At 38.5% G+C, this 19,921-nt stretch overlaps 1 pseudogene; it reads right to left on the bottom strand.

Annotated features, from left to right (window-relative positions):
- Window positions 1-4,463: 4,463 nt before the first annotated feature.
- On the bottom strand, window positions 4,464-5,741 carry LOC149138656 (LRR receptor-like serine/threonine-protein kinase SIK1; annotated as a pseudogene).
- Between the last annotated feature and the right edge of the window lie 14,180 nt (window positions 5,742-19,921).

Below are 19,921 nucleotides of genomic sequence, written 5' to 3'. Positions count from 1 at the left end.
TTACTATTGTCAATTGAATTGCTTTTTTTTTTTATGCTTTTCATTATATAAGTGCGACCTAGATGTGTGCCCTTTTAAATGAAATTAAGTCCTGCCCTTCAAATTTGATCACTGGTCTCGACACGATTCCTGCGGAATCCGACGTGGCTATACATTTTTTTCGATTTGAATTTTGACAGAATTTGCATATCACATCAGTTTAATAATAAATATTAAATTAATTTCCATAAATAATTTATTTTATTTGGCTCTAAATTATTTTTTATAAATAATTTATTTTATTTATTTTATTTATTTTCGGTTGATTTCTGTGCTCTTCTGGCGTAGAGAGGCATTGAGTAACAGGATCGACAAATCTGACGATCAATATTATTATTGGGATCCATGTGAAATAGTAAGGGTTCGATGCGCTGGAATGACTCGGTTAATTTGCTTGGTGAGCGTTTCTTTGCATGATGATGTGCAAATATTAACATAATTTTATGTTGTATGAGTTTTTGGAATTAACGAATGTTGGGAATTTGGGTAGTATATTAACATAATTTTATGTTGTATGAGTTTCTGGAATTAACGAATGTTGGGAATTTGGGTAGTATCGGGAATGACTAGAAGTTTCTAAAATTTATAAAAATGGTTAATAGAGTCGTAATATTATATAATAATAAAAATAATAAAATTATATAATTTATATAATAATCAAAATTAATATTGAATCAAATTATTTAAATATTAAAATCAATTTAAATATATAAATAATAAATATATAATCTCTCTTGTATAATCTGGGTGTTTTTTTCTGTGAGTCTTTCCCCTTATATATTATGACACATGACGAGTCTTTGAAACAATTTGGATTAAAAATACAAAGGAACAATTTTACATATGTTTCTCTAGTCATTCTTAATAGAAAAAGTAAAGCAACTCTAATGTTTAAGCATTGACTCCCACATACAATATGCACACACAATCTTCTGCAATATATATACATAAACAACAAAAGAAATACTCATCATCATGACATCCTAGATATCGCCCTTACATCGAGGTGCCACACGCTTCCTTAACCTATCAAGAGATTGCTCCAATTTCTCAATTAATGATATCCTTGTTAAGGATGTCTTTGACCTTTTCAACTTAGGCTCATGTTTTGTGGGAAGTTCTACCCAAAAAATAGTCTTCAAAGCTCTCGAAACTTTCCCAAGCTCCCTCCCATTACTCCCTTGGGAGGGGTGGGGACAAGAAGGGCCGAAGGGCCGAGGGGATTGATGGAAAAAGGTATGGGTTGAAGAACTGGCAAATTAAATTATAAAGATAAAAAAAGATAAGCCTATGGGCAGTCGGGCCAAGGGGCCGAGGGAAAGTATAGGCTGAATGGCAGATTAAAATATAGAGATTTACAAAAAAGAGATAACCCAACAAGGTTGGGAGGTGGGTGGTTGGAAGGTGGGGTGAAGGGGGACTCGTTTCAGGAGACCCCCTCAAGGTCTCATCGTGGAGAAGGATATCGTGTTTGCTGCGGCTCTCATCCAAGAAATCATCTCTTGCTGTGCCTCAGATGTGCACATCAATAATTTTGTAGACTACGTTGAATCTCATCTTGGCAGCGGCAACATTGACCCAACTCTTGGAAATTTATGTAGCGATTACATTGTAATGACATGGATGTCTCCCAAATTTCCTGTTTACGAGATCGACCACGGATGGGGGAGGCCAGTGAGTGTGCAGGCTTCTTCCTTGAAAGGAATTGGACAGATGATGATGTTCCCCGGAAGAGAAGGAGGAAAGAGTATTGTTGTGTCCACCAAACTCCCTCGCCATCAGATGGAATCCCTGAAACAGATGCTCATGGTTATCCCCGATTGATGATGTTTCTTTTCTTATTTCGTGTGAATCCCTTCTTGCTGCACATGGGAGTTGTTGAATTTGATTCACTAATAGAGATTAAACTTCTATTAAAAGTAGTTGCATATAATGAGGAATCTTGTAGTTCTATAATATAGAATATAATGAGGAATCTTCTTGTTTTCTAATAGATGTCTTTGGAATACCATTTTGATTATTTTCTAAAATATTTATTTGATTTATAATTGGATTTATGTTAATAAAATATATAAATTTTCAGAAAATTAATTGAATTAAAAATAAGACTAGGGAATAAGACTAGGGAATGGCTAAATATAATAATCCTCGGATCCATGCTAATAAAATATATAAATTATCAGAAAATTAACTGAATTAAATATCAGATTAAGGAATGGCTAAAGATAATAACACATTTTATCTTAATTTCAAAATACCATCACTACTACATATAGGGGGTTTAAGACAATATTTGAAACATTTTTTTGGGTAAATTATCTTAACTTGACACAACAAAAATTTGTGTATTGTTTTAAATATTTTCTTTAACCGAGTGTCTCAAATTATTGTTTTGAAAAATTGTCTTTATAAAGACAATGCATAACACAAGCATTATTGTCTCTTAGGAGACAATGCCACTTTCGTCTCTTAGAGACAATAGTTGGGATTAAAGACATATTCTCTTTATAGAGACAATGTCTTTAATCCTAGCTATTGTCTCCCTAAAGACAATAAAAATATATATTTAAATACAATACAACATCACTTTTGTCTCTTTTGAGAATATAAAACAATGAACACAGAAAAACATCTCATCAAATGAAATAAATCAATATAAAAAGTATTTAATTAAAAAAAGCTACAATATCATTAATTAATTCGTGTTAAGATACAATGAACCTCCTTCTTACAAGGCAAGTGCTCTTCCATTGAGCTAACACCCTTTAAAAAGTTATGCGAGTACCTATGGAACCTAATTTGCACCTAACCTCAACCCCATTGAAGGTTCTTAGCACAATGATCAAGCAATACAATTATTCCATGACCCAAAGTATATGTTTGCTTCAATTAATTTCACAAGAGTACATACTAACTGCTACAATGAACACAACAACCTTGAATGAGTAATGGATTTTGCACCCAACACTAAGACCACAAGTATCTCTAATGGTTCCAGAATGACTTTGGCAACATTATTGTACCTTGTGCAATGAATGTTTTAAAAAATCCCTTGTTTGATATTATTATTTGTAATGTATGAAAATCCCAACTATTGATTCATCATATAATTAAATGATTTTCATAAAGAAGTGTTAGTTTCCTCACTAAATCAGCTGCCATATGTTTGGTAACAAAGATAAAAGAGAATTTGCATCATATCAGGTGGATAACCTACTCATTTTTCACACGACAACACCTATTTGGTTGAAGAAATAACATGTGCCAGTCTGCCATCTGTTATCGATATCAATCTAATCCACCCCATCCTCACACATAAATAGTTGAAGAAAAACACTTAATAAGAACACACATGATATCCATTATTGCCATGTTTAAATTTCACATAGTGTACAATTCACCTCAAAATTTCAAAACACAAAATACAGAGGATTTTCCATTCTATCTTGTTGGGAATTTAATCCAACAAGGTAGAATATGCGTAAATTCTCTCCTTAATTGGAGGTGCAAACCCACCTAGAGTGCATAGTTTCCTAACAAATATTGAAACCCTACTTGAGAACATGGTTTTCCTATGGAGATTATTTCGACCCCAAAGCTTGGTAGGGGAAAAATCATCAAACAAATAGGCAAAAGAAGAAAGATGAAAACAATACTCACTTCTCGCAAGAAAAGCTACATTCAAGGTCTGATATTTAATAAAGAAACATACAATATTCTTCATGTACACATATATCCGCCATTAACAATTTTAAGTGTATACATTGTTGTCATGCAACGAAGGAAAGATGACTCCATTCTAGACCAGATCAAGCCTTTGTATTTGAGGGATGAGGGTTGACAAAAGATGCTCATTATTGTCTTGTAAGATGATCTATATCTTCTTTCGACAATGTTTCACATCTTAAAGCAACAATATTCAAGTTCATGTTTGGGTACTACACAATTTCCTATTGGATGTCATATATAGGTTGCTAAACTTCAATTAGGCAACCACTCGAGCAACATAAATGTTACAGATATTCTAACTGGCCACTCTGCAAAACCACGCACAAAGCATCGGCTCATAACACTAAGAACTCTCATTTTATCTAACTACCAAGCTCTGAATTTTCTAGTAGACTATGTTCCATAAACAAAATTACCAAATTTGAGCTGTGGATGTAAGAGACTAACTTTATTTTCCACTCGCAACAATATGGAAGATTGGACAATTGGATACAATTTTGATTGTGAGCTCCATCTAAGCCTTCTTCAAGCCTTCGTAATATACAAGCAATGTTATGTGAAATAACCTTGCCAAATCTCATAAAAAAATGTCCATTAGAAGTGTTGCTTGTGTTCCTGAGAACTTCTTTTTGATTGCCTTCCACGTACTCATCCAAATATATCATGTAGTTGTTGCTGGGGGATGGTTGGTTTAATCAGATACCCGAAGCTTGTTTAGAAGCAGGTACTAATGAATACAAAACTATGGTAACTTCATGCATGGTGGGATGGTAAAAAGGTTGTCTCTTTTTGCAAAGAAATGCAAGATGGAAGACCTTTCTTACAATCCCAAGACCTGTGCAAGTTGCTGCTACTTCTTCGTCTATAGTTTCCCTTACTATATCATTAACTACTTTGATAAAATCCGTATTCAAATTCCCATTTTAAATAAACCAAGGTTATTTCTTTAGTCTATTCGTCCATGCAATATCCCAAAACAAACTAGCTTCACAATTAACAAAAGGACAATCCCAACTGAAGCAAATTAAGAAGCATTATCGTCTTACCAACTGAAGAAAATTAGAGTCATTATCCACATCTTTCCTCCCTATTATTAGCTCTAAAAGAACAATTTCATAGTTGTACACATCATACTTCTCATTAAGCCTAGATGTCCTTGCATATTCAAGGTCAATATAACCAATGGTACCCATAACATAGGTAGAGGTGTGGGTTTTTGCAAAAGGGATACATTTGGCAATGCGAAAGTCTGAAAATGAGCTTCAAATTGTTATCTAAGACAATGGTGGAAGTTTTTATATCTTTGTAAATAATACATGGGTTATAGTCATGATGGAGATATGTTAGACCTTGTGCAGCTCCCAAAGAAATCCTTAGACGCGTGTTCCAGTCTATCTTTATCATCTTTGAAGATCCTAAATACAAAATGCATTGCTTGGATTATCCAAGTAGGCCATTAGAAATCATTCACTATATATGAAAGGCTAGTTAGAATCTTCTGCTAAAGTCTATATGACCATTATACGTGTAAATTTCTAGACGGGTTTAAGATGTCCCATAGACTTCCATTCACCACGTAGTCATAGAAAAACAAATTTCTATGTGGAGAAAGATAATAACCATGAAAACCCATAATATTATGATGCTTGATTCTTCCAACAGTCTCAATCTTAGTTTCGAATTGGTGCAAACCTTGTGGATAATGTGTGTATATTCTTTTAACAACAACTGGCTTCCAATTCTCGAGAACACATTTATAAATTGTGTTTGTAGCATAATAACCAATTACATATTTCTCATTCAAATTTTCCGTGTTTTTAATTATGTCATCATACATGTGGAGGGCCATGTCCATGTGAAATATTACTAGACTCGGAGAACCTAGTCAAGATATGAAAGAATTTTTTAAACAAGGGACACATATTGATGTTGATATAATTATTAAGTCCCATGGAAATAATACGTTGACCCATTTTGTTTTCTGACCCTTTGGTAAAAGGTTTAGGATGATTTGAATAGTAGAGAATTATAAAAATCATACGTACTGATAAAATTGAGCCCAACCTAAATGCAAACAATAGCCAGTGTTAAGACTTAAGCTATCCATTTTCAAAATCAACTTAATACTCTTATAAATATAATTGCATTGAAATTTTTATCACAAAACATAACTAATCTATGGAATCTAAAATTTATTTAATGTTTCACCTTTTGATTGTTTGGAGTTTATCTCACAAAGTGATCCAGTCCAATTGCCACAAAGACCTGGATTTCCTAGAAAGTTGATGCAACAATCAATATTGTTAGATGAAATGCACAAATCAACTAATAACTAGAAATAATACCAAATTTAACCCAAAAGTAAATGTTTACATTATATCTACACCTTTCTAGGGTAAATCTTGTAAAGTTATTTATGATAGGAATATTACCACACACATTGTTGTAGGAGAAATTTCTATGAAACAATTGAAATCATTTCTAGTATAAATCAGTACATGAACTCGAAATATGAATATTATTTCCTTTTTAATTTCAGAACAAAATGAACTTAGAATAGGGGATGGGATTCAAATGAATTCTTACAGTGTTGTAAGGCTGAAACAATTGTTCAACTAATATCACACCTCCCTTGATAAAATGTTGTTATTCAATATCCTATATATGATATAACTCCAGAGTTATTTTCCGAATAACTATGAACATTTTAAATGAGTCATATTTTATAATCCATTTCAAGGAACTTATGGTCAGACTAATTATGTAGCTACTCAAGTTCTTGAGGAATGAGACCTAATAATTGGTTAGCAGAAAGGTCTCTGAATTGAAGAGATATCACACTATGTTATTGTTTTGTTAAAGTGGCAATGGGTACATTAATTAGTGATGTGGAAGAAAACATTACTATGGCACACATTTGTAGGCTACACAAATCAAGTATAGATACTTATTACACAAATCAAGTACAAAGGACTTACATATCCTCGATGCCTCTCACGTTTCTAGATTATGTTGGGAGAAAACCAATGATTTTATTTCCACTCAAATTCCTTGAATTCACAATCCAAAAGAGATCACAAGGATTAATATAAAATATACCCATTGAAACTTGGTTTTTTTATAAAAAGAAAAAAATATATATAACCATATATTCCTGTGTTACTCCATATATTGGAGAAACGAGTTTGTCAATTAACTAGATGATCCATGAGCATGTTGCTGACATTAGGCACAATCTTTCCCACTCATTGGCTCTAGCTGAACATGCGGAGAAATAAAAACACCATGTATTCATTGAGGACTCTAGAGTCATTACGAGGGTTGATCATTTCCACCATAGGAAGCTTAGGGAGGCTATTGAGATTAAGAGGCATGCTAGAAATATAAACATGGATGATGGTTGGAAATTGAGTAAGAGCTGGGTTTTGGCCCTCTCTTCGTGATTCCACACCCCCTGTCTCCCCCCTCCCCGCCTTTTTTTAATCCACCATATTCTAGTTTATTTGTTTATCATTATTAGAATTAGTTCACTCCTATCCTTTTCTTTATAAATATATCATATATAATATTTTGTAGCCTGTATTATCGCTCTTTTTTAAAGATAATTGAAATAAATATTTAGGCCCCTTTATTAATTTATAATAGTTTGACAATATTTATTTAACATAATTATAATAATTAAGATACTAATTACTTTTAATATATAATATTTTGAATCCTATTCTTAACCACTCTTAACATTATCCTTTATAAATATATAATATTTTGGAACTAACTTTTAACCCTATTCTTATTTAATATTTTAATTAATTGGGTTATGTAAACCCCTAACAACTATTTTTAATAGTTATAGCTCATTCTTAACCCCTAATTAATTTATGACCTATTCTTTACAACTTCTTTATACATAAATATTACTTTGTAACTAATTTTTATCCCATATAGTATTATTATTCATTATCAATATATATAATTATGCTTCCTAACAACTATTTTTTAACTAAAATTTTAATATTTTAATAAATATTTCCTTACTGCCATTTTAGAATTTTTCTTGATTAACTAATCACCTACGACTAACTCTTTGCAATGATGCATCCATGCTATTTATTCTTAAAGATTAACTGATTTTCTCACCTTGTCCTAAGGATGACCCACATTAGTTGGTTTGAAACGTCGACCAAATCCTAATGATGTGATTAATCCAAAAGACATTTATCTACAATATGGATCACAAAGGTATTAGATCTAACATAATATTAGTTGTTATATAAAAAAATTATAATATATTAATAATTATATTTAACACTTTTTTTTGTCGATCGAACTACTTTCATTAGATTTTCAAAATGGCATAACATAGAAAATTTGTCTCGACAATCCCCACACTCTCATTCCGACTAGACTTTTTTAGGTTGGGGACTGGAGGATACCAAAAAGGACACTTAGCATACATTATTTTTTTGAGGCACAAAAGCCATGTCATACTAGTAATAACTAAAAAAGAGACTAGAACTGACATCATCAAATCAAGGAAGAGGGTGGGGGGGGGGGGGGGGGAGTATAGGGTGAGAAACAAAGTATCCAACACAATCATGAATGTGGAAACCAATATGTTCCACTCTTGCTTCCAAGTTGTGAAGGTGATCATTAGTGTGATGGTGACTATGCAGGACACTGTCCAATTGAGCCAGTATTTCATTTTGACTATACTGAATATCGGTAAGGTAAGCCACTATCTCATCTATGTCGTCATACATGTGGTCCCTTGGGATGTCCGAATCAATTTGGATGTGCCACAACTACTCAACAAGGGAGTGCAAAGAATTCAGGGCCTTAATGTGGCCTGGAGAGTGTTGTGGGGAAAAATGCCTATGCAGGACGATCCTATCCACCTAAGGTGTGACAGCGCCTTAGCAACAAACGAATACAGCTATTATGATTTCTTCCTTTATGAAATGTGAAAGAGGGGAGATTGGCAGACTTACCATTGTCTTCCATTTGTCCCTCGATCTAGATCCTCTTCCCTTTCTATGTCCACAGCTACTCATCTCCTCGCTTGCTCAAGAGAACAGCTACTTGAATCCCATGAGATCACAAGAGAACAGCTACCTGTGACAAGAGAACAACTACTTGCGACAAGAGAAGAACACAATACAAAGGCCAATATACATATTCATAAATGATTCAGGATTAGAAGTAAATCAAATATACTAATGCAATAATACAAAATACACCATCATATAGGAAAGAATCAAGATAGCTTTATTGAAAGTAACAGGGTTTAGGAAGAGATACAACCCATGGGGCTCCAATCCAGCATCTCCTTCTCAGCAGAATGGAATTCCTTCTTCAACTTCCTTCAAAGCATAAACACCCAATGTATCCAGCCGCAAACCAACATCAATTCTTTGCAATTACCAAATTCCAGCCTCTAGATCTCATGGAGGAGAGATCTATATATAGATGTTTGGAGAGAGGATGAGTCAGCTTGAGATCTGACTAGTGTCCTCTCCCTTTGTCAGTTCTTGAGTCCACTTGGAGGTTCTTGCTTCCACTTGGAGATTTGGAACCTCTTACTCATCACCAGTCGAATTCCTTGATGCAAGTGTCATTTTGGAAGCTTCCTGGGCATTGACACCTTGAGGAATGACTCTGCCACATGTCCAAACTCGCTCAGCGCAGGTAGCCTTTGTTGGAGTTGACATTCAACGCAGGTAGACAGTGGAGCAGTTGACATTCAACACAGATGCTCAGTGGAGCAGTTGACGTGATCCAGAATTGGCTTGTTTTTTAGTGTTTTCAGGTGGAGAACTTCTGTGAATTGTTGTGGTTAGTTTTCCTTGTTCCTCTAGGGGTAGGAACAACATGTTTAGGGACTTTGGATCCCTTAGTTTATGGACATTTCATGCTTAATGTTGTAAGGCACAAAAATGTCTATAACAGTTGCCCCCTAAAGTATGAGGCCGTTTATCGGGTGAAATGCTTTATCCAGGAGGGTCTGAAGTTCATCCATCTGCTGGGAGGAGACCTGTAATAAAATACAATACAATACATTATGATTCATACTGTTTTCATGATCTAGCTGAGGCGGGCATTCCCATGCTCAGCTTTATAAATTCATTTTTTGTACATAGAACAGACGATCGTCTGATGATAGACTAATAATTTTGGTGAAAATATCATCCTTTGAGTAGGATGACCATCTGCTGCAATGATGTACATGTCAAATGTCTTTATTTTTCCTGAATATATATCGCAACCCGGATGGATGAAACTAGATCTGAGGTCTTCAAACTCGTTCGATCTTCACTCTAAGTACAAGTCGATCCATGTGAGAATTGCGCTGAAGTCGAACATGGAAAGACATCGCTTGATTACCGGTCAATGATGTAAACCGTTAACAAGCGCGAGAGGAATCACCGATAATGATAATGACCCTCAAGGTACTGCAGTACAATTCACGTGGTGTGAATAAAGGACTTGGCATCGAACACCACGCAAAATCTTCTGGTCGAAGGTCATTGATGTATACCTGTCGCCGGAAGTGAGAAACTTGCCATTGAGGCATGCAAGCTTCAAAGTACTGAAGGGGTTGTTCCTAGATCAACTTCTTGGATAATGAGATGAGGTCGACAAGAAGCGATCCGTCAAAGGAGGGCCTTAATGAATCCCACATTAGCGACACGGAACGGAGCTAATGACTTTAATGGAGGTGAAAACGATCTGTGACATATGATTCAGGATGGCGGTCATGAATGGATGAAGGATAATGTATGGCAGTGGATGAGACCCGGTTGACTCTTTCTGAACGACTTCTCTTGAACATATGGTGACACTGATGCGATGGATCGGTAGCATTACCCCAAATATGGATGGTATGGCGAGACCATGGTGATGTGACCGGTGAATGAAACAACCCAACCCGATTGTGGCACGGAGGAAAAGTGTCATGTTCAAGAGCGACCTGCTACCATCAAAGTTTTCTTGATTTTTCCCAATTTTTCCCCAGTCATTGCTGACCAGTACCTCTTTATTTTTGTCAAGCTTGAGGAGGATAACATATGCTTGTTCTATAACCTGCCCTTCGGGCAAGCCCATCGCTATGTTTTAACGAGCCTAGTGATAGTGAAACTCGTTCTCGTCTAAAGACAAGTTTGTCGCTATTTAATAATTTTAACGAGCCTAACGACAAGGATAACTCGGTCCTTTTCATTTTTAGAGAGTCTGAAAAGGTACATAAAGTTAACTCCAAAATTCCTTTTTTGTCATCTAATCCCTTAAGTCCGAAAAATTATAAAACAATACAGAAGGGATGAGTCTTCGATAATTTTAACGAGCCGAATAAAACAAGCGCTCGACCTTTTTGTGCAATAATCCCTCAGGTCCAAAAAGATTAAAATCTAAAGGAGGGATAGCTCTTCCTGTCCTTTAATGAGCTGGAAGGCCAAAACTCGGCAATCTTTTCATATTTTACGAGTCAATTGAAAAGAGCTTAAAGAAGACTCGTCTTTTGAGGAACGAGTGATAAACAGGGATAGCAACTGATTCCAGGTACAGGTTGGAATTTTCCAATCATGGCTGTGTCACAAGGATGGCTAGGTGAAATCACTCTTCGCAACTGTTCCTCAAAATGGGTAAACAATCATATGGAGGTGAACGATCGGCCAAATGAAAAGTGGAGGTGGCAGGTGCAAACACGACCAAGGCTTTAACGGCTGATAAAATTACATTCACAGTGGTTATTTACCGGGATAGGTTCATTTTTTAGTTAAAAATGAGCTTAAACACTAGAGGAAACTCTGCTCACTGCTTATATTTATTTTTTAACGAGCATGAAGACCGCGTTAAAACTGCTCGGATCTTGCGTTTATTTTTTAACGAGCATGAACTTTATGCTAAAACTGCTCGATTATATAGTCAAATCTTGATTTTTACCATAAATAGCTTTTCTCTTTTCAAGGATAGTACTGCATTCTCAATTGCTGCATCAAACTTTGTTAGAAATGAATAATATTTGTATGAAAATGAGATTATAACCCTAATATTTTGCTTTGAACTACGTAAAAAGCCATTAAAAGGTGTTTTTACCTCTCATTTTACCATTTCATTTGAATTTGGTTTGTTGGAGCTCTGGAGGTGCCTCTTCCCCCTTGATTTTCACCAGCTGATTCTGGGAGATTCTGCGGACGATTTTCGGCGCCGTCTGGACCAGGTAGGAGCTAAACTCTAGCTCTTTCTTTTCATGGTTTCCTTTTTCCATTTTATGCCTGTTTTCCTGCCCCCATGAGCCCCTGGGGTTTTGTCAGGGCGCTCTAGCATCAGCGCAGGTAGTCCATTCGAAACCTGCACTGAATGTCAAGCTGCCTTAAGGCAGTTTGACCTTCAACGCAGGTAGGACACTTGCCAACTGTGCTGATCTCAGAAAAGCAGTTCTATGCACAATTTTTTGATGAAATTTTGCCAGTTTCTCATCAAATTCAGGAACTTACTCTTCCTCTTGTTTGTTTTGCAGGGATCTTTGAGCAAAATGTCCCTTACATGGCGAGAACGAGAACATGAAGAGGAGGACATGATTTCCCTCCATGACCCTGTCACGGTGAACGCACTGCGGAACTATGGCCTGCTGAAGTTTTTCCGTATCTCTAGCATGAGAGCACGATCTCTTTACTGCAGTATATGCTTGATGCTTGGGATCCCATCAACCAAGTATTCCAGATTAGGGGAAAATCCATCCCCTTGACCATAGAGGACATTTACTTCTTGACTGGGTTGTCAAGGCGGGGTGCCCCCATTTCTTTGTCAGGTTCGGCCCGGGGGAATGACTCCGTGAGAGATTATGTCCGCCAGTATTGCAGGGAAGGTTCCCAGCCGAGCAGAGATGGCAAGGTTGTTATCCGTGAGATCACTGACAGGTCTCTCAGGTCCATTCTGTATACTATTGGTAGGATGGCCGGTAGCGCATCTCTACATGTTGCCAACAGATCTTATGTGCAGCACGCCTTGGAGTGTCTCCAACCGAAAGTATTCAACTGGTGTGATGCAGTACTTGTTCAGATGAAAAGTCAATTGACCAAGGTAAAGGACGGGAAGCTGAAGAACTTTGGATATGGTTCTATTCTGACTGCCTTTGCTTTGGAGAAAATACCACTAATGCAGCCTCAGTATATCGCGCTCGACTTGCCTTCTCCTACCGAGCCACGCATGCAGAGATGGGTCGACCACATGTCTAGTCATGCTGGTCAATCTCAGATTACTTTTATTGATACCTTCTTCAGGTGGTTCGAGTGCTAGGAGATGGTCTATTCCGAGTACCCGTATGTTGGCATGGATTTCCGAGGTGATCCGGACTTGGTACTGCCAGATGGCGAACAGTGGGGCGCTATAGGTAAAATCTTTGACCATATTACTGTTTACTGTTCTTATTCATAATGTTGTTGTGCTTTATCCTATCAAGACTTATAATCAAACTCATGTGTGCATGCAGATGTTGCTCCTGTTCGTCCAGCAGCTCGCCCGAAAGCGCCAGTTGCCGCCCCAGCAGGGGAGACTGTTGGGAGGGTTATTCTCCGCGACCTTGATGTGGCAGAGATTCTTACAGCTGTGCAGGAGCAGGTTGAGAGCCTTATTCTCGGCATTCCCGATGTGAGGATCGATGAGCTACCTTTACAGCTGCAGCGCCATACTACTGGCGTGCCTAGACGATGGACTCGTCTCTTACGCATGATTGCACAGGCCGTGACGTGCTATCATGAGCATCACTAGGCTATGGTGCCCCCCTAGCATTTTTTTAGTTTTGGGTCATATGACCGATTTTGTCTTGGTTACAGAACATTATGTATGAACGATAAACAGCTTATATATATTTTGATTTTCGAGTTTTATTCTGGTTGAGTTATATGATCCATATGTACAATCATTGATGATGTGTCTCTTTTATAAATGTCGCAAATGTCTATCTAACACATAGTTTGCTAATGAGTCGGTTAATGTGTTTAAGTTTCTGGAAATATGCTGGTATTGAATTGAATCAAACTGTCTTTCCAAAATCTTAACCCTTAGGAACATGCGATAAATAGCTGGATTGCGAACGGAATATATACCATTGAGTTGTAGTATTACGAGCTGTGAGTCTAGCCTGACAATTAGTCGGCGTATGCCACGGGTGATGGCATCAGAGAGTAGTTCTATCAACGTGCTATACTCAGCGATGTTATTCGTTGATTGCCCAATACATACACCTCTGAAACTTACTAACTCGCCGCTTGGATCAAAAATGGCCTAGGTTGTGGAGGATAGGTTCCGCGAACTACGACTCGCTCCGTCGGCATATCCAACACATGTCTCCAGGAGGTTTGACATCTGCAATAAATGAAAAAAAAGGTGGATCACTCGACCAGAACAAATACTTTAGCGAAAACAAAATACAACAAAAGCATACAGGTTACTATTTAAGCATAGTAATGCTTGAGGTACAACCCATTACGGGGTTGCGCCAGTGGAATTCCGTCATAATCCATTAACTCGTAGGCTCCTTTTGCTAACACCCTTTTAACAATATAGGGGCCCATCCATAAGGAATTAAATTTACCTGCTCCCAATTTATCGGATTCTTGGTCATAAAGCAAGACCAAGTCACCTTCTGAGAAGACACGGGGTTTGACATTTTTGTCGAACGGCACTTTGACTCGTTTCTTATGGGGTTCGTTAGCCAAAGCGGCATCACGACTGGTTTCATCCAATTGGATTAATTCCAAGAAACGAGCCTCTTCTTCCGAAGTTCCTGGGAGGAGATCAATTGCGAGTTTAAGCGACGAAATTTCGCACTGGATTGGCAAACTGCTTCCAGGCCATACACCAGTTGGAAAGGTGTGAACCCGGTCGCGTTCTTTACCGACGTTCGGTAAGCCCACAAGGCTGAGTACAGGATTAGGTGCCACCTTCTTTTATGAACCCCGATCATCCTTTGCAACATATGCTTCAGGACCTTGTTGATTGCTTCAACTTGTCCGTTGGCTTGCGGATAATACGGGGTAGAGCTGTCGTGAGATAGCCCTAGCTTGGCAGCTAATTCGACCATCATGTGATTGCGAAAATGCGATCCATGATCTGTAACTATAGCCTGTGGTACACCAAACCTGGCGACTACATGATTGAAAAAGAAAAGGGCAGTTGTTTCACCAGTATTATCCAATGTAGGCATCCCCTCGGCCCATTTGGTAAAATAGTCAACAACGACTATAATATACCCATACCCCCCGGTCGAGGTGGGGTTACATTGCATGAAATAGATGCCCCATTTGGCAGAAGGCCCAACAACAACTATTGGCTGTAAAGGTGCGCGCGGTCTTCTGGTTTTGCTATCAAAAATTTGACAAGCATGGCAACTTCTGACTGCGATTATGCAATCTTTGAACATGGTTGGCCAGAAGTATCCTGCTCGCAAGATTTTTTGTGCTGTTGCATATCCAGATTGATGCCCCCCACATGCGCCTGAATGACACTCATTCAGGGCTTTTTCGGCCTCCTCATGGGTAAGGCACATCCTCAGAACTGTGTCGATACCACGACGGTAAAGTGTATCACCGACGATCATGTAGTCTTTTGCTTGGTATCGTATACGTTTCTGTTCAGAGTGAGAGGTGTTAGGCCTGAATTTTTGGGTTTGGAGATAAATTATGATATCTCCATACCACTCATTGCTTGTAGATATCAGAAACAAGCTTTCGTCCACGATTGACTCTTCTGATGTTTCATCGTTGGACGACGATGGGAGATCGCACAATAATTCTGCGAAAACTAGAGCTTTCTTTGATCTGGACTTTACAAATTCCAGATCAAACTCTTGAAGGATCGCTATCCATTTTGAATATTTGCCCCCCAGCAACTGTCGCGACAGTATATAAGTCATGGGGTTGCAATCTGATAAAATGGTAGTTTTCCGAAAGAGGACATAATGTCGAAACCTTTGTATCGCTTGAACAGCTGCAAGCGCTAGTTTTTCAACATAAGAATATTTACTTTCTGTATCATTTAAGTTTTTACTTAAATAATATATAGGATGTTCAATTCCATCGACTTCTTGAACTAAAACCATCGCAATGGTCGTATCCACTGCAGCCAGATACAGGTTAAAATCTCTTTGATAGTCCGGGGCATACATTAATGATGCTTTTACTAGAAAATCTTTCAGAGCATCAAAGGAAGCTTGCGCCACCTAGTCCCAGACGAAAGGTACATCCTTTTTCAAAAGACGAGTATAACCTTTAGCAAGTTCTGCGTAATTTGGAATGAACCTCCTCAGAAAGTTTGCTTTCCCTTGGAGTTTCTGAATCTGAAGCAAATTTGAAGGTGGAGGCAAATTAGTGATTACCTGAACCTTGCAGGGGTCGAGACGAATCCCATCCTTAGAGACTACGAAGCCAAGTAAACGACCAGAACCGACGCAAAACACACATTTGTGCGGATTGAGTCTTATCTTGTAGTGTCGGCAATGTAGAAATATCGCTCTTAAATGCTGCGGATGATCAGTCCGTTTTCGCGAATGAGCCGGAAGATCATCGAGATAAGGTTGAACGATGTTCTTGATGTCATGGAAGGCATAATTCATTGCCCTCTGAAACGTCGCCCCTGCGTTCTTTAAACCAAAGGGTAATTTTCGATAAGCGAATGTGCCCCACGGACAAATAAATGCAGTCTTTGACTGGTCCTGCGGGCGGATATTTATTTGATTATACCCGGAAAATCCATCCATAAATGAAAAGATTTCACATCCGGCGCATTCATCAATTATCTGGTCGATGAAGGGTGTAGGGTAGCTGTCCTTCGGACAAGCTTGGTTTACATCCCTATAGTCGACACACACTCTAATTGTTCCTTGTTTCTTCATAACAGGGACAATATTCGATACCCAATCGGTTAGAGGAACTGGGTAGATGAAACCAGCATGGAGGAGCTTTTCAACTTCCGCCTTAATGGCAGCGGCTTTCTTGGGGTGCACCTGCCGAAGCCGTTGTCTTACTGGTTTGACATCAGGATACATTTTAATTTCATGTTCAACGATACTCGAGTCTATGCCTGGAATTTTATCATATGACCAAGCAAAGACATCTCTAAATTTGCGGAAAAGAGCGTTATATATTTCCAGTTCTGAAGGGGAACAACCTTTGCCGACATAAATATTCTCTACAACATTTGTTTTAGTCGAGATATTTATGGCTATAGTCTCTTCAATATTGGATAAATTTCGCTCGGAATCCACCGTATTTACAGTATTTGATAGGAATTCAAAAACTGAAGGGTGATAAAGGTCATGTTGAGTATCTTCTTCATATTCTGGAAGAAGGGAACGATGGTTGTGATCATTCCATGGTGCCCCCTCAATCAACATTGATTGTAGAATTCCTTCGTCAGTCCCATGTACTTTCGACCAAGGATCTAATGGGGTACCATATTCTCTAGGCATATCTACCCAAACGCTTGACGAGCGTTGATTTGGGCTCGCCTCCCATGCTCGAAACATTGATTGCTACAATATTTCTATAGGGCTTGGGGGCAAAACCATTGAATGATCCATGTCTTTTGCGACCTTCGTGGAAGATATCATATTGCAGGTTGCTACAAATGGTATATTTCCTATGTAGATAGGAGGTGATAGCGCGAAAGTTCCCATCATTGTGGGATCCTTCAGTAGACCTACTCCGATATCTTGAAGTGAATGGTTGCTCTCATGGATCATGGGAATGCTTCCTGTAACTTGTGAACCATTAGGGAGGAAATTCTGTTGGTCGATGACCGTAATCCCTCCTTCAAACGGGAATGCGATCTTCCTAAAATAAGTCGACACAACAGCTGCCATGGCATAGATCCATGGTCTACCCAGTAGGATGTTGTAGTCAAGATTCCCATCGATGACCTCAACATCAATTTCCACTGTTTTTCCTCCCAGTTCAACCTTCAAGTTATTAAGGATACCATACGGGGTATAAGTCCTTCCGTCGAAAGCTTTTAATGTTGTCGAAGATCGCGACAAGGTTGGAGATCCTAAAGTTTTCCAGCAACTCATCGACATAATACATGTAGATGCTCCCTCATCAATAATTGTTCTGTGAACAGTTTTGTTGAGGGCTTTCACTTGTATAAGGAAAGCTAGTTGAGCTGGTAGTTGAGGATCGTATCCTTTGTGATCAAAGGATACAAGATTGGAATCCTTAGGATCAACCCCACCAATAGCCGATAACAACGCCTGTCTTTGGGATGGGCAATTTTGTAATACTTCAAGAGTCGACATAGCGGATGGCGATTGGGCCAAATCTTCCACTATGTTATAATGCTGCGCCACCCTGGCGCGAGGATTAAATGTCGACTTGTGTACTACTCCCTTTGGAGGTTTTATTGTTAATTCAGGAATGATGGGCGGTACAACTTTTGTCGAAGTTGTTGTCGAACTACTTGGTTGATCTTTACCTTTGTCGTTCGACAGCTGCGGATTCCCATAATCTTTGTTCCTTGTCGAAATCAAAGCATCATTCTGCTGTTTTGAAACCGACAACATAAGCACTTGCGACGGGGAAGCATTTCCACTATCAACCAGATTTTGACCTGGGTTGGGAAATGGATCAGTTAACACAGCTGAGGTTTGCGAACTTTTAAAGAACCTCTTCAACTCAGCTTTGTATGGACAATTCTTTGTCCAGTGATCCTCCTCGTCACATATTTGACATGGAAAATTTTGTTTCCCTTTCCCAGGAGGGTTTGAAGAAGTTTTTCCAGGAGATGACTCACCCTGTTTCTTCTTCTTCCCTTTGTTTTGTTTCTTCTTGCTTCCTGGTTGATTGGTTTCTTTGCCTTTATCTGCTGATACGGCATTTACTTCCGAAGCAAGGATTTCTTCTTTTGCATTTTTATCTGAATTCTTACGGGCTTTCTTAGACGAAGCCTTTATCGATTTCGTGTTTGCCATGCCAATCATGCCATCACCGGCATGAGAGTCACTATTGGATTTAGAAGGGGGAGGAATTGAAAATTCCGGTCTAGGGGCGTCAGGTATTTTGTCGTAGAGCGTGCCAGACTAAGTATAAACTAAGTCTAGATACTGCGCACGAGCAATAACTTGCTCCTCTGTTACGACTCCTCCCTTTGCCACATCTTCCATGATAGCAGGAAGTAACGACTTTATAAACCATTCAGCTAACAGCTGATCAGGAACATATGTTTTAACCATCCTACGACGACGACGCCATTCATGTATATGATCAGATATATGAGTGGCAGTTGTCTGCTTGAAGTTGGTTAATATTTCTGTTCCCGTTTCATACCTTATCGGTAATTGAAAATGGGTTAAGAAAGTCGTGGCTAGGGAGCTAAAATTGTCGAAAGAGGCTCTAGGTAATTCAATATACCATTTAGCCGCTGGACCTGTCAATGTCCTCTGAAAAAGGTGAAGCCTTATTGAATCATCGTTTAGGTTGTTCGACGAACACCACAGATGAAAAGTCATCACGTGATTCGATGGGTCTTCACCTGGATTTCCATTGAATTTAGGAATGTCAGATGGAAGTTTGTGAGGAATCGATGGCCACCAAGGGGCGTAAGCAATCAGATCGTTGGTTAACCGGTGTAAATCTGGTAACTCTAAAGTTACCACGAATGGTAACTGTTGATTCAGGTTAGGTGAAGCATAACCAGGGTATGATGGAATCGCTTGAGCAGTGGGTCTTTGCATACCAGCATAATGTAATTGATGTTGGTATGACTGATACGGTTGGTGGACTTGACCACTGTAAAGCGGTTGGTTTTGACCGTTTTGAATATACGATTGTCCACTGTTTGCAAAGATTTGCTGCTCAGAACCTTGGTACACTTGCTGGAATTGTGGTTGTTGGTATTGCACTAGCCACGGTTGTGAAGCCATGTTCTGTTACGCTATGCTAACCGTTGGACCAAGGTGTGGGGTAATTATACCCGTTTGGACCTGTGTCGCCCCACCAGTTGGCGATTGTGGTTGTGACCCATGGTCAAGGGGCTGTTGCATTACAACCTGAGAAATCTGAGGTTGACATGCAACATGCATCGCTTGAACTTGTGACACTGTTACAATAGCCGGTGTGGTTGGGATGTTCGTCATAGATACACACTGTTGCATAGAATATAC

This window comes from Pinus tabuliformis, chromosome X, assembly GCF_031772625.1.
Source record: "Pinus tabuliformis cultivar Carrire ecotype Pingquan chromosome X, CPIR1, whole genome shotgun sequence".
In the NCBI taxonomy this organism is placed as follows: Eukaryota; Viridiplantae; Streptophyta; class Pinopsida; order Pinales; family Pinaceae; genus Pinus; species Pinus tabuliformis.
This window is presented reverse-complemented; position numbering and strand designations above follow the sequence as displayed.